Source organism: Bubalus kerabau, chromosome 2, assembly GCF_029407905.1.
Source record: "Bubalus kerabau isolate K-KA32 ecotype Philippines breed swamp buffalo chromosome 2, PCC_UOA_SB_1v2, whole genome shotgun sequence".
NCBI classification, from domain to species: Eukaryota; Metazoa; Chordata; class Mammalia; order Artiodactyla; family Bovidae; genus Bubalus; species Bubalus kerabau.
This window is the reverse complement of record NC_073625.1, coordinates 200092868-200107548: the sequence shown is the minus strand read 5'-3', so window position 1 is coordinate 200107548 and position 14681 is coordinate 200092868. Positions and strand designations below refer to the sequence as shown.

General features: G+C 47.5%; 1 long non-coding RNA gene across 1 annotated transcript in view; it reads right to left on the bottom strand.

Moving 5' to 3' along the window:
- LOC129645056 (uncharacterized) overlaps nt 1-4090 on the bottom strand; it is a 41259-nt gene extending 37169 nt beyond the window's left edge. Inside the window, exons 1-2 of the long non-coding RNA XR_008711145.1 lie at nt 3817-4090; nt 2741-3319 (exon numbers count right to left, since the gene is read on the bottom strand). This is a non-coding gene — a long non-coding RNA (uncharacterized LOC129645056). The remainder of the gene's footprint in view (nt 1-2740; nt 3320-3816) is intronic.
- Nucleotides 4091-14681: the final 10591 nt, after the last annotated feature.

Genomic DNA, 14681 nt, shown 5'->3' with positions numbered 1-14681 from the left:
ATGAGGAAAGTGAAGCTCAAAAAAGTTAAGGAACTTGCCAAAGTTCACCAAAGAGAGACATTTGATGACATTTACAACTTTTTTTTTTTTTTTTTATAGAATAGAAACTTTCCTGATCTGGAAGCAAATGAATGAGCCCTGCACACTATATAAATGTGTTTTCTACCTTTTCATTATGAATCGCTGATATCTTTGTTGTCTATTCAGGGCCTGCTTCAGATAGAGCTGCTGTCCTTGAACAGAGCCTGGGCTCCAGAGGGGTTTCCTCCTCCGTCTTCATCCCTGGTAGGGAGCTGTCAGGACCAATATTGCATCCTCACCAGAGCCACCCTGACTCTAAAAACCAACAGTATTGAGTGGATATTTCGTATGTGCTCATTTTGTCTGCTGAGGGTTGAAGTGGGAAGAGAGGGAGGGTTAAGAAGAGATTCAAGGTAAAATATGACTCTAATCCTCAAAGAAAACTAGTTCACACACCCAAAATAGTCACTAGACAAGTAAGTGAAAGGCACTGAGTTGTGTCCAACTCTTTGCAACCCCATGGACTACAGAGTCCATGGAATTCTCCAGGCCAAAATACTGGAGTGGGTACCTATCCCTTCTTCAGGGGACCTTCCCGACCCAGGGATGGAACCCAGGTCTCCCACACTGGGGGCAGATTCTTTACCAGCTGAGCCACAAGGGAAGCCCGTAGTAAGGGCAGTACTCGACGAAAAAACATGAGTTGGGGTCCTCTCCATGGGCACAGAGAGTGGGCTGTGGCGTGTTTGTGGACGGGGGGCTGGGTTGGAGAAGGCAAGGCTGTCTGGCAAGGATGGACAGCCAAGGGCTCCACAAGGAGTGATGTCGAGGCTGTGCCCGGGGTCTTCCAGGAGGGCCACTGGGGGCCGTGCAAGGAACCCAGGCGGATCAGAGGCCTGGCAGAGAGCAGCCTCTCCTCCACCGGGACCCTACCAGCCTGGACAAGTGCTTCCCTGCCTCATCCCAGCAGTTGTCCAAAACCCAGAGTATTTCGGTAGAGTCTGCCTGCAATGCAGGAGACACAGGTTTGATTCCTGGGTCGGGAAGATCCCCTGGAGAGGGAAATGGCAACCCACTCCATTATTCTTGCCTGGAGACTCCCATGGACAAAGGAGCCTGGCGGGCTACAGTCTATGGTGTTGCAAGAGTCAGACACGACTGAGAGGCTAAACTACCACGAGAGACGGGGAGGCTCCAGGCAGCTTCCGTTATTGGCCTCACATGGAGCTCAGGACCTGCCCTCTCTCCTCGAAAGCTGACCTTGGGTTCACACCAACATACTTCTTCCCTCCAGCCATGAGCACCTCCTTCACGGTCCCCTCCATCTTCCTCCCGAGCCTGACCAGCGGTCACTGCCAGCCTCCAGCCTGAAGGGGCAAGGAGGTCCCACGGCTGCCCCGAGGGGATTCGGAACACTCACTGCGCTTCGGAGCTCTCCAAGTCTCCCTCAGCCCACGGGGTCTCCATGTCTTCTTCAGAGTCCGCTGCCCTGGCCAGACCACGTGCCTCACCCGACGCCCACCGCTCGAGCCCCTTCTGGGGCCAAGTCAGCAAAATCCAAAGGAGCCTCCTGACCTGACCCTCTGAGCCACCCCAGGCACCTGCACAGTGTTCTTACTCTCCGTGTTCTTCAGGGAACAGTGCGCTTTGGTTTGAGGTTACCTCAAAGGAAAAACAATCTGATGTGTGATAAGCCTCTTTGCCCGCCTGCAGAACAAGAAGAGCCTATCAAAGAGACCTGGCTCAGATGAAACAAAGCCGGGCTTTTCCTTGCGGGTTAAGGCTAAACCATAGCCCTAGTTTCTGGTGAAAAGAAGCCAGCCAAAGGCTGACACCTGGGAAGCCTCCGGGGAGAATTATACATGAGCAAAGGAAGTCGTTCTTCAGAATCTGCAGAGCTAGAAAAGCAATTTCATAAGTGTATTCATTTCCAACAGCACCTCTGCAAAAACAGCTCAATCTGAAATATTCATTTGCATCAGAATAGTCATGAATATTCAAAAGCCAGCCAGTGTTTCAGAACCATTGTCTATTCCTGGTGCTTTCCTCTTCCCCTTGAAAAGCAGATCATGGGTTTTCAGGAAAGGTGGGTTTGGCTGATCTTTGCACTGCCATTCTTGGCAGGAAAGGGAATGATTATTTTCTGTTTCTTAATTTTTTTTTTTTTAAAGCCTCAGCTGGTGTTAACATCTCTGCTCTTTGTTCTGGCCAGGCTAGGAATCCCGCCACAGACCTCGAATCTGGCCTGGGGTGCATTTTCCAAACTGATAAAGCTTTCTGTTCAGAATTCTGGACATATTTTCCAACACGCAGGTTTCTCAAAGAGAAAATGTTGCCAGGGTCCCATTCCAGAATGAGGAATGTAGATAGCCCTAAGATCTGGAAGACTCCAGCTTGGAACTCTCTGGGTTACTTTGGCCACGCCACATACATACATATCTGCTGCACTTTAACATTCCCATTGGTCAAAAAGAGACCAGTAGGCATCCACCTCCCCTCTCTTTTTTTGCCTCATTTTGCAAAGCTAAATAAGATGATACCATGTAAGTGAAAGTGCTTTGAACTCCCTGGAGGAAAATCAAGAGCTGTGGCCAAGTCAGTGGCTGTATATCAAAACTTTCCATGCCAGAAAGTGAGACACTCTCATGATTCACAAGGGATGATCTGAACAGTTTTAATGTTAAGAAAACAAATTCATTGGGGAGAAAAAAATACTCACCAGTCCATCGTTCGCTGGGATGATTGGCAGTTATTTCTCTTGTTCATGCTAAAATTTGATTTTCCCAACATGTCTTCCTTACGCCCCAAACTGATAGACGGTTCAGTAACAGGTTTAAGGTAGATTATGAGAGAAGGAGCTTCGGGAAGGTTGAATCGGTACAGACTTAATTTTCTGAGGATTTATCCCTCTACCTCACCACGGTCCAGTTGAAGTTCATTCTGCTGTCACCTCAGCTCTGTCTAAATGGTTCGATTTATGTGACAGCCTCGATGGTGTCTCTTGAAGGCTGTCAGCGGAGCCCCTGCAGTGCCAACGCAGAAGCGAGGTCCCGGGTACAAAAGTGCCTTCAGCTGAGAATTGACACTGTGCAGTCTTACCTGCTCCCCTGCAATTGTTTCCGTATTCAATCTGCAAGACAAAGGATGGGTGCCTCTCCACCCACCGCTGCCTGGATCAGGCTATGCTCTTTCTGTCTATTGTTCAGCTTCCTGGGGTTGGCCTCGATTCCCAGGTAGAGTCCTCGAATGTGAGCGCTGGGGAGGACTTTGGAGGTTTCCCAGCCGATCTGCACTACAGCTGAGGATCCAGGAGATAGAATTATTCAAAACAAACACTTGTATTAATCATGCATTAAAAAAAAAAAAAGATATGCATTGCTATCGGAAGACAAAAATGGATCTAAATCAAAGGAAAAATCTGGGGGACGGGGTGAATCAGGATAGGAGGCTACCCTACAGCCCTGCCTGAGCACAGTTCAGTGGAGGCTAAGTACCGCTCCCGGATGGGCCCACGTGGTGTGTCTGCTCCGACCAGGAGGCTCCCTCAGAACCTGAGCCTCCCCGCCCAGAGCAGTGACCTGCTCGTCAGCACTGACTCTCCTCCCTTTCCGACTGACTTCCCCAACGTCTCACACTGCTTCTTGAGATGACCTCCCAAATTAACTGCTTGTGTTAGGAGAAGCTCACTGACTGAAACCGCCCCCCCTGGCCAGGCCCTTTAGTAATCATTCGCATGAGTTGTTTTATGACAGGAGATCCTGGTAAGGAATACGGAACTAAAAAGCCACCACCAACCAGAAGAGTTCGGGAAAGGTCAGAAGGAGACACCGGGTGTCCGTTCACTTCCCAGAATCCCTCTCGCTAGCATCCATCTTGGCTGAGCGATGCGTGCGCCACCAGGAAAGACTCTGAATTAGAATGATTGGCCAAAGACCACCCGGAAACTAATCCCATCACCATAAAACCCGAGACTGCGAGCCACGCGGCAGAGCCGTTCTCCTGGGTTCCCTTACCCTGCTGCTCTCCACCCGGGTGCCCTTTCCCAATAACATCTCTTGCTTTGTCAGCACATGTGTCTCCTTGGACAATTCATTTCTGAGTGTTAGACAAGAGCCCAGTTTGGGGCCCTGGAAGGGGTCCCCCTTCCTGCAACACCTGCACCCAGTTCTTTGTCTCAAGACTGCCTTCGACAATGTGGAAGTCCACGTATCCAGAGGGGGCTTTCCCAAAGGCTCAGCCGGTAAAGAACCTGCCTGCCAATGCAGGAGACGCAAAAGATGCAGGTTTGATCCCTGGATGGGAAAGATCCGCTGGAGAAAGGAATGGCTACCCAGTCCAGTATCCTTGCCTGGAGAATCCCATGACAGAGGAGCCTGGCAGGCCACAGTCCACAGAGTGACAAAGAGTTGGACGCAGCTGAGCACGTACATACAGACACACACATACATATCCAGAAGCACTCCCCTTGGAGGCTGATTTAGCCCCCATGGACACCTGGCAAAATCTGGACACATCTCTGGTTGTCACACCTGGAGGGAGGAGCTATTGGCAGGGAATGGGTAGGATCCAGGGATGCTGCTAAATATATACAATGCATGGGAAAGTTCCCACAACCAGAATTATCCAGCTCAAAATATCCCCAGTGTCAAGGCTGGGGGACCCAGCCTTAGAGAACCGGCTCTGTGTGTCTCATATGATCAGCTCAACTCAGTACCCTACAAATTGTGTATACATCCACTCTTGGAAGATAAACTCATAGAGAGGAACCTTCCAAGTCACTTCAGCTCCTCCTCTGCTTGTAACAGTAGAAGTTATTTTCTGAGGGTATGACGATGGTGTCCTGGAGGAGGAAATGGCAACCCACTCCAGTACTCATGCCTGGAGAATCCCATGGACAGAGGAGGCTGTCAGGCTATAGTCCATGAGGTCGCTTCTTGAGTCGGACACACTGAAGCAACTTAGCATGCATCCATGATGATGGTGTGGCTTCTGCAGCTACAGAAGTGAAAGGGGACAGAGCTGGCATTTAGTCAGGGCAGTACAGTGCATAATTGGGGACTTCAGGGATACCACTGAGGTCTCATAGGCAAGACACCAATGTGATGATTCTTCAAAAGTGACCTCAGATCAGATCAGATTAGATCAGTCGCTCAGTTGTGTCTGACTCTTTGCGACCCCATGAATCCCAGCACGCCAGGCCTCCCTGTCCATCACCAACTCCCGGAGTTCACTGAGACTCACGTCCATCGAGTCAGTGATGCCATCCAGCCATCTCATCCTCTGACGTCCCCTTCTCCTCCTGCCCCCAATCCCTCCCAGCATCAGAGTCTTTTCCAATGAGTCAACTCTTCACATGAGGTGGCCAAAGTACTGGAGTTTCACTCCTCTTTTAACTTGTTATTGCTGCTGTTGTTTAACTGCCAAGTCGTGTCTGACTCTTTGTGACCCCATGGACTGTAGCCTGCCAGGCTCCTCCATCCATGGAATGTCCCGGGCAAGAATACAGGAGCGGGAGAGTTGAACACTTGCATATTACACACTGAAATCATTTGGGGGGTTAATTGTGTCATTTTGAACTTAATTTATCCAAACTCCTAAAATAGCGTTCAGTTCAGTTCAGTTCAGTCTCTCAGTCGTGTCCAACTCTTCGAGACCCCATGAACCGCAGCATGCTAGGCCTCCCTGTCCATCACCAACTCCCGGAGTGCACCCAAACCCATGTCCATTGAGTTGGTGATGCCATCCAACCATCTCATCCTCTGTCATCCCCTTCTCCTCCTGCCCTCAGTCCTTCTCAGCATCAGGGTCTTTTCAAATGAGTCAGCTCTTCGCATCAGATGGCCAAAGTATTGGAGTTTCAGCTTCAGTATCAGTCCTTCCAATGAATACCCAGGACTGATCTCCTTTAGGATGGACTGGTTGGATCTCCTTGCAGTCCAAAGGACTCTCAAGAGTCTTCTCCAACACCACAGTTCAAAAGCATCAATTCTTCAGCACTCAGCTTTCTTTATGGTCCAACTCTCACATCCATACATGATCACTGGAAAAACCATAGCCTTGACTAGACAGACCTTTGTTGGCAAAGTAATGTCTCTGCTTTTTAATATGCTATCTGAAGGTTGGTCATAACTTTCCTTCCAAGGAGTAAGCATCTTTTAATTTCATGGCTGCAATCACCATCTGCAGTGATTTTGGAGCCCCCCAAAATAAAGTCTGACACTGTTTCCACTGTTTCCCCATCTATCTGCCATGAAGTGATGGGACCAGATGCCATGATCTTAGTTTTCTGAATGTTGAGCTTTAAGCCAACTTTTTCACTCTCCTCTTTCACTTTCAACAAGAGGCTCTTTAGTTCTTCTTCACTTTCTGCCATAAGGGTGGTGTCATCTGCATATCTGAGGTTATTGATATTTCTCCCGGCAATCTTGATTCCAGCTTATGCTTCTTCCAGCCCAGCGTTTCTCATGATGTACCCTGCATAGAAGTTAGATGTACCTAAATAGGTTCCAGACACTCTAGGTAAACATAATTGAGAGCAGCCCATTGTACAGATGAAGAAGCTGAGGTTCAGATCAAGGAGGCGGTTCATCACACAACTTGCTGGGCTGGAATCAGGACTGGAAATAGACATCTGAACTCCCAGCCCATTGCCTCTTCACCCAGGGCCAAAGAGCAGCATATGGAGAGCCCAGTGTTTTATTGCTGGTGGATTATATAAGCCGAGCAGATGGCTAACACGGAAGCCAGCAGTTTCTCAAAATCCCCCAATCTTAGTAAACATCAGTCTCATCATGGTAAACTGTACCTTCTCATACTGTACCTTCAACAGGCATATACACACACTCACCCTGCACACACCCTACAAGCCTTAACCTGGAAAACAATATAGGAAATTCGGATTTAAAAAACTTCTAAATTCCAGGTGACCATCAAGAAAGAAAAGTGCTATCAAACTGATGTTAGAAATCCTGAGGAATTTTGTTCTCGGGGCCTAGAAAACAGCAGACAACCAGCAAGAGCTCCTGCAAGGACCTTGCAAGTTTACATCTAGGGAGGACGTTCGATATTATCTCATCCAATGGTCTTGCTTCACAAAGAAGTAAACCGAGCACAGAGAAAGCAAGAAACGCGTCCACCCCACTCAGCCTGGGCTACAATGGCCCTGCCACTACTGTGAAACACTCCTCTGAAGACCATTTTCTAATATGGTTCTTATTTTAAACAACGATAGTCATCAAACACGACATAGTTCTAAGCTAGAGTGTTTCTGTGTATCCAAGAGGCAACGAAAACAAGAGGTGGAGGGAAATTTGTTGCCTTCCAGGAAATTCTGAATTATTTTCATCTTGGGTCATCTATAATTTGAATCTTCTTTATGGTTCCATGAAGAGATAAATTCCTACCAAGTTCTGGATCACAAACTTGAGAGAGCAGCCAGCATTTACGTAAATGAAACAAATGTCTGGTGTGTAACCACATAGGCTAAGAGTACATCTTAATTTTTGCAGCTCTATCACTTTAATTAGAAAATCAATTCAAAACAACATTTTTCTTTAGCTCATTGATTTGTTTTTAATTTATGAAAAATGACTAGTAAATTCAGATATTGAGCTTTTGTATAATTTTCTACTTTAACTAGACTACACAGTACTTGAGTGCTAGAAAACATCATATTTGTCTTATTGGAAATATTACTGGGCTTATTAATAGGCACAAGTTTGTGTTGAATGAATGAATGTAAGTCATTGCTTTAGAGGGCTTTCTGCCTTGACGGGAATTATTAGTCAATGCAAGTTCTGTTTATTTTTCACAAGTGTGTTTGAATTTTCCCATTCTCATACCTCTTATAACCCAAGCCAATTTCAGAACATTCATCTTTTATACAATAATAATTCAAGGAAGGAATTATTGAAGCAGAAGCCCGAATAGGAATGCAGGTCATCATTTCAAAAGTCGTTCCTTCCTTCTTGCAGAAAGTAATCTTTAACCAGGAAATAAACACAGAAAGTAGGAGTTATAAAGCTTGAGCGCTACTTCCCTGTCTCTGTTTATCCTTTGTTATCTTGTCGTGGTTCCTTCTAAGTGTTGGTGGCGGACTTCCCTGGTGGTACAGTGGGTAAGAATCTGCCTGCCAATCCAGCGGATGTAGGTTCGATCCCTGGTCTGGAATGATTCGACACGCGGCGAGACAACAAAGCCAGTGCCCCACAGCTGCTGACGCTCGTGGGCCTGGAGTGTGTGCTCTGCAGCAAGAGAGGCCGCCGGGGTGAGAAGCCTGTGCACCGCAGCTAGAGAGTAGCCCTCGCTCGCCGCAACTGGAGAAAGCCTGAGTGCTGCAACAAAGACCCAGCACAGCCAAAAATCAAATAAATAAATTAATTAAAAAAAAAAAAAGGTGCTCGTGGTGGTGTTGTGGTGTGGTCTGGAGCAAGGACTCTAGAATCAGACAGAAACAAAGCCATAGAGGATGTCTGGTGTGCACTAGAAACCCACTAAATATTCGAAAAATAAATAAACTCTCTGTCTACGTGTTACCTAGCTTTTCAACCATCAGAGTGCATTCAGAACCTTGATTTTATCTGTTTCCACCATCTATGGCAGCATGAAAAGTGAGACCAAAACTTAGGGGCTCGAAATAACAAGAATGTATTATTTTTTATGATTCTGGGGGTTGACAGGGTGGTTTCTGCTGGGCTCATGGAAAGTCGGCTGGGGACCAGACTCAGCGCGAACCCTGGGCTCCTGGCCTCGGTCCCCACGTGGCCGTTCATCTGGGCTCCCCTGGGATGTAGTGGCCCCAGGGCAGGGCTCCAGACGCGCAAAGGCCACAGCTGCAAGGCCCCTTGGGGTGCAGGCTCTGCGAGCGACACGCACGCCTCCCGCCCATTCCACTGGTCAAAGCCTGGGATTTGTATCCTTTTTTTTTCTTTTTAGTTGAAGTGCTGTTGATTTGGGGGGCTTCCCAGGTGGCATTAGTGGTAAACAACCCACCTGCCAATGCAGGGACGTAAGAGATGCAGGTTCGATCCCTGGGTGAGGAAATCGATCCCCTGGAGAAGGAAATGGCAACCCACTCCAGTATTCTTGCCTGGAGAATCCCACGGATGGAAGAAGCTGGTGGGCTACAGCGCCACAGGGTTGCAAAGAGTTGGACACTTCTGAAGTGACTTAGCACGCAGGCGCACACACATAGTTGGTTTACAATGTTTCAGGTGTAGAATTATAGGTTATTACAGGACACTGAATAGACTGCCCTGTGCTATACAGTAGGTCCTTGTTGCTTCCCTATTTTATGTATAACAGTGCATAAATGTTAATCCCAAAGCCCTAACTTATGTCTCTCCCAGCCTGCCCCCTTTGGTAACTATAGGTTTGCTCTCCAAGTCTGTGAGTCCACTTCTGTTTGTAAATAAGTTCACTTGTGTTATTTTAGATTCCACACACAGGCGATATTGCACGCCATTTGTCTTTCTTTGATTTCCTTCACTTAGTGTGATAGTCTCCAGGTCCATCCATGTTGCTGCACACAGCATTGTTTCATTCTTTGCGTACAGTGGAGCAGTATTCCGTCATGTGTATGTGTACATCTTTCTATCCCCTCATCTGTCGATCGACATCTAGGGTGCTTCTAGGTCTTGACTATTGTCAGTCGTGCTGCTGTGAGCATTGGGTGCTCACATCTTTCAAAGCAGAGTTTTCTCTGAATATATGCAGATCGCTGGATCATACGGCAACTCTAGTTTTCATTTTTTGAGGAACCTCCATACTGTTCTCCATAGTGGCTGCACGGATTTACATCCCCACCCACAGGGTAGGAGGCTTCCAGAGCCAGCTGAGTTTAAGAGGGTGTGGACTCCATCTCTGGATGGAGGAAAGTCATGTTGCAAAGAACGTGGGAATGGGATGACTTTCTGCTCGTAACAGAGTCTGCCACACCATCCTTTCAACGAGCCTCGTGTACCTCCCAACCCTCCACATGTCACAAATCTCCCAGTCATTTCATGAGGCAGAATAGCCTTGACATGTAGCCAGGGTCTGCTGGGGAATCATGCAGCAAGTCAGTGAGCAGAGAGCTTGTGCCCCAAAGTAGGGTGGAACTGAGGGACACGCAGATCTAGGAACAAGTTCAGAAAGAGCCAAGAACCCAGGTGCTGTGACTGGGGTCATCTGTTTTCCCCGAAATAATTCAGACTTGGAATTTTAGAGTTGTTTCCCTTACTTACTGAGTCACACAGTGCTAGTCTTATGAAAAGTCACCAGCATACACGTAGTTATTAAAAATAATCTATACGTTTGTGGATTGAACTTGGCATGGAGGTTTGTAGAAATAAGAAGGGAGAGATGAGTTGGTGACAAATAAGGCAGAAATCGCCTTCGCAGCCGCCCTTTGAGTGAGGCCCTGGCAGGGGACCCACTGGAGGCTCCCACAGAGGCGGCGAGGTAAGGCCAGTGCTGCAGAGCAGGCAGAGCCACCTGGGAGTCTTGCTGGTGAACAGATCCAGCTGCCAGAGCCTGTAGGCCTGGAAAGGCGAGAAGCCAGTGGTGTGGCCTGTGGTATCTATGCCCACTGTGATTTCCACTGGAGCGATCCTCAGGGTCATCTGGGGACCGTCCACGCTGCATGACCCCTTATTAGACCCTCTAGTCCTCCTAGACATTCCATGAGCTGCGTCCATGTCCTTGAATAAATGCCATTTATGCTTCAGTTCAATGCAGTTGCTCAGTTGTGTCCGACTTTGCAACCCCATGGACTGCAGCACGCCAGGCCTCCCTGTCCATCACCAACTTTCGGAGCTTGCTCAGACTCATGCCCATCCAGTCAGCGATGCCATCCAGCCATCTCGTCCTCTGTCGTTCCCTTCTCCTCCCACCTTCATTCTTTCCCAGAATCAGGGTCTTTTATGATGAGTCAGTTGTTTACATCAGGTGGCTAAGGTATTGGAGCTTCAGCTTTAACATCAGTCCTCGGATGTTGTAAAGAGCCATTTCTGCTTAACGGGTTTAAAAGGGTTCTGTACTCCATGAAAAAGAAAACCCTTCGTAGTATATCTGTCTATCAAGGTAGTTTGGTCAGGAGAGGGATTGACTTAGGACAGTTTATTGGGCTTTATTGGAGTTCAGATGGAGCCAGGTCATCTCAGCCGTGCAGCCATGGGAATGGGCCACTCAGACTGCCCCGAGGACAGCACCGCGTGGGAAGAACCAGCCATGTGCCTGGGACTCACCACGTCCCTACCGAGGCGAGGCTGCACTTTCTCGGGCCGCGCCCAGCAGAGACGGATCGAGGACGGAGGGCTGGACCCAGGACGCTCTGGGCCAGGGTGCCCCGCGCTGTCTTCCTCGTGTCTCATTTAAGAAACCATTTCTTACCCTGAAGGTCAGGAGAAAATATTAACCTATATTTCTTGCTAAGAAGTTAAAAGTTTTGCTCCTATAGTTCAGTTCAGTTCAGTTCAGTTCAGTCGCTCAGTTGTGTCCGACTCTTTGCGACCCCGTGAATCACAGCACGCCAGGCCTCCCTGTCCATCACCAACTCCTGGAGTTCACTCAGACTCACGTTCATCGAGTCGGTGATGCCATCCAGCCATCTCATCCTCTGTCGTCCCCTTCTCCTCCTGCCCCCAATCCCTCCCAACATCAGAGTCTTTTCCAATGAGTCAACTCTTCGCATGAGGTGGCCAAAGTACTGGAGTTTCAGCTTTAACATCATTCTTTCCAAAGAAATCCCAGGGCTGATCTCCTTCAGAATGGACTGGTTGGATCTCCTTGCAGTCCAAGGGACTCTCAAGAGTCTTCTCTAATTAAAGAACTGTAATTCACCTGGAGGTACCGTGGGGTGTGGGATGAGTGGAGGCTAGTTTTGTCTTTATACCTGTGGACAGCCATGTGTTTAGCTCCACTTATTACCGAGTCCCTCCTGGATCCACCACCAAGCTGATCCTATCACACATCAGAAGACGTGTGGGTGCCCCCGGCCTGCTTCATAGGGCTCCACTACAGCCCATCGGTTAGCATATCTACTGCAGGGACACACCACGCTATCTTAGTTACAGTAGCTTCATAGTAAGTCTGGTTATCTGTAAGATAAGCACTCTGCCGTCTTATTCACTTTCTTCAGAAATGCCTTCACTATGTTGGCACCTTCAGTTCAGTTCAGTTCAGTCGCTCAGTTGTGTCCGACTGACCCCATGAACCGCAGCACACTAGGCCTCCCTGTCCATCACCAACTCCTGGAGTCTACCCAAACCATGTCCATCGAGTTGGTGATGTCATCCAACCATCTCATCCTCTGTCGTCCCCTTCTCCTCCTGCCCTCAATCTTTCCCAGCATCAGGGTCTTTTCAAATGAGTCAGCCCTTCACATCAGGTGGCCAAAGTATTGGAGTTTCAGCTTCAACATCAGTCCTTCCAATGAATACCCAGGACTGATCTCCTTTAGGATGGACTGGTTGGATCTCCTTGCAGTCCAAGGGAATCTCAAGAGTCTTCTCCAACACCACAGTTCAAAAGCATCAATTCTTCGGCGCTCAGCTTTCTTTATAGTCCAACTCTCACATCCATACATGACCACTGGAAAAACCATAGCCTTCACTAGATGATCTTTGTTGACAAAGTAATGTCTCTGCTTTTTAATATGCTGTCTAGGTTGGTCATAACTTTCCTTCCAAGTAGTAAGTGAATTTAATTTCATGGCTGCAATCACCATCTGCAGTGATTTGGAGCCCAGAAAAATAAAGTCAGCCACTGTTTCCACTGTTTCCCCATCTATTTCCCATGAAGAGATGGGAGCAGATGCCATGATCTTTGTTTTCTGAATGTTGAGCTTTAAGCCAACTTTTTCACTCTCCTCTTTCACTTTCATCAAGAGGCTCTTTAGTTCTTCTTCACTTTCTGCCATAAGGGTGGTGTCATCTGCATACCTGAGGTTATTGATATTTCTCCCGGCAATCTTGATTCCAGCTTGTGCTTCCTCCAGCCCAGCATTTCTCATGATGTACTCTGCATAGAAGTTAAATAAGCAGGGTGACAATATACAGCCTAGACATACTCCTTTTCCTATTTGGAACCAGTCTGTTGTTCCATGTCCACTTCTAACTGTTGCTTCCTGACGTGCATATGGGTTTCTCAAGAGGCAGGTCAGATGGTCTGGTATTCCCATCTCTTTCAGAATTTTCCACAGTTTATTATGATCCACATAGTCAAAGGCTTTGGCATAGTCAATAAAGCAGAAACAGATGTTTTTCTGTAACTTTCTTGCTTTTTCCATGATCCAGCAGATGTTGGCAGTTTGATCTCTGGTTCCTCTGCCTTTTCTAAATCCAGCTTGAACATCTGGAAGTTCATGGTTCATGTATTGCTGAAGCCTGGCTTGGAGAATTTTGAGCATTACTTTACTAGCATGTGAGATGAGTGCAATTGTGCAGTAGTTTGAGCATTCTTTGGCATTGCCTTTCTTTGGGATTGAAATGAAAACTGACCTTTTCCAGTCCTGTGGCCACTGCTGAGTTTTCCAAATTTGTTGGCATATTGAGTGCAGCACTTTCACAGCATCATCTTTCAGGATTTGAAATGGCTCAACTGGAATTCCATCACCTCCACTAGCTTTGTTCATAGTGATGCTTTCTAAGGCCCACTTGACTTCACATTCCAGGATGTCTGGCTCTAGGTGAGTGATCACACCATCATGATTATCTGGGTCGTGAAGATCTGTTTTGTACAGTTCTTCTGTGTATTCTTGCCACCTCTTCTTAATATCTTCTGCTTCTGTTAGGTCCCTACCATTTCTGTCCTTTATTGAGCCCATCTTTGCATGAAATGTTCCCTTGGTATCCCTAAATTTCTTGAAGAGATCTCTAGTCTTTCCCATTCTGTTGTTTTCCTCTATTTCTTTGCAATGGTCACTGAGGAAGGCTTTCTTATCTCTCCTTGCTATTCTTTGGAATTCTGCATTCAGATGCTTATATCTTTCCTTTTCTCCTTTGCTTTTCACTTCCCTTCTTTTCACAGCTATTTGTAAGGCCTCCTCAGACAGCCATTTTGCCTTTTTGCATTTCTTTTTCTTGGGGATGGTCTTGATTCCTGGTTGGCCCTTCCAGATAACTTTTAGACTCAGCCTGCTGACTCGATGAACAACAACAACAAAAACTGTTAAGGTCTATTTAGATTGGAGTTGCATTGAATCTATGGATCAATGAGGGGAAACCTGACTTTTTTCATTTGAGTTTCTTGGGCGGGTGGGGACGGTGGTCTTGAGGCTAAACGCCCTGCTGCCTGTTGCTCTGCATGCAGGTGGGGGGAAGCCCTGGCCCCTTACATGAACCCTCAGTTAACTTCTATGTTTAGCCTCCTTTCCCACTCCCAGGTCATCCAATTCGGAGGCTGGAGACTCCAAATCAGTTCCAGGGACCACGCCTCTTCTTCGCTATACCTTAGAAGCAAGTTTAATTTTCTCACTTACATCTTTAGAGTTTTTCTACAATGAATGTGCATTATTCCTGCGACAAAACAAACCATTATCGCATTCCTTTGCTGACAGGTCCCAAGCCCGGCACTCAACTTTCTCAGTTACTTCAGTGCCAGCAGGATCAGCACCCCATGGCCAGTGTCCCAGGTCAATGGTGGACATTGATAGTCATTCACACCCAAGGCCTGGCTCATCC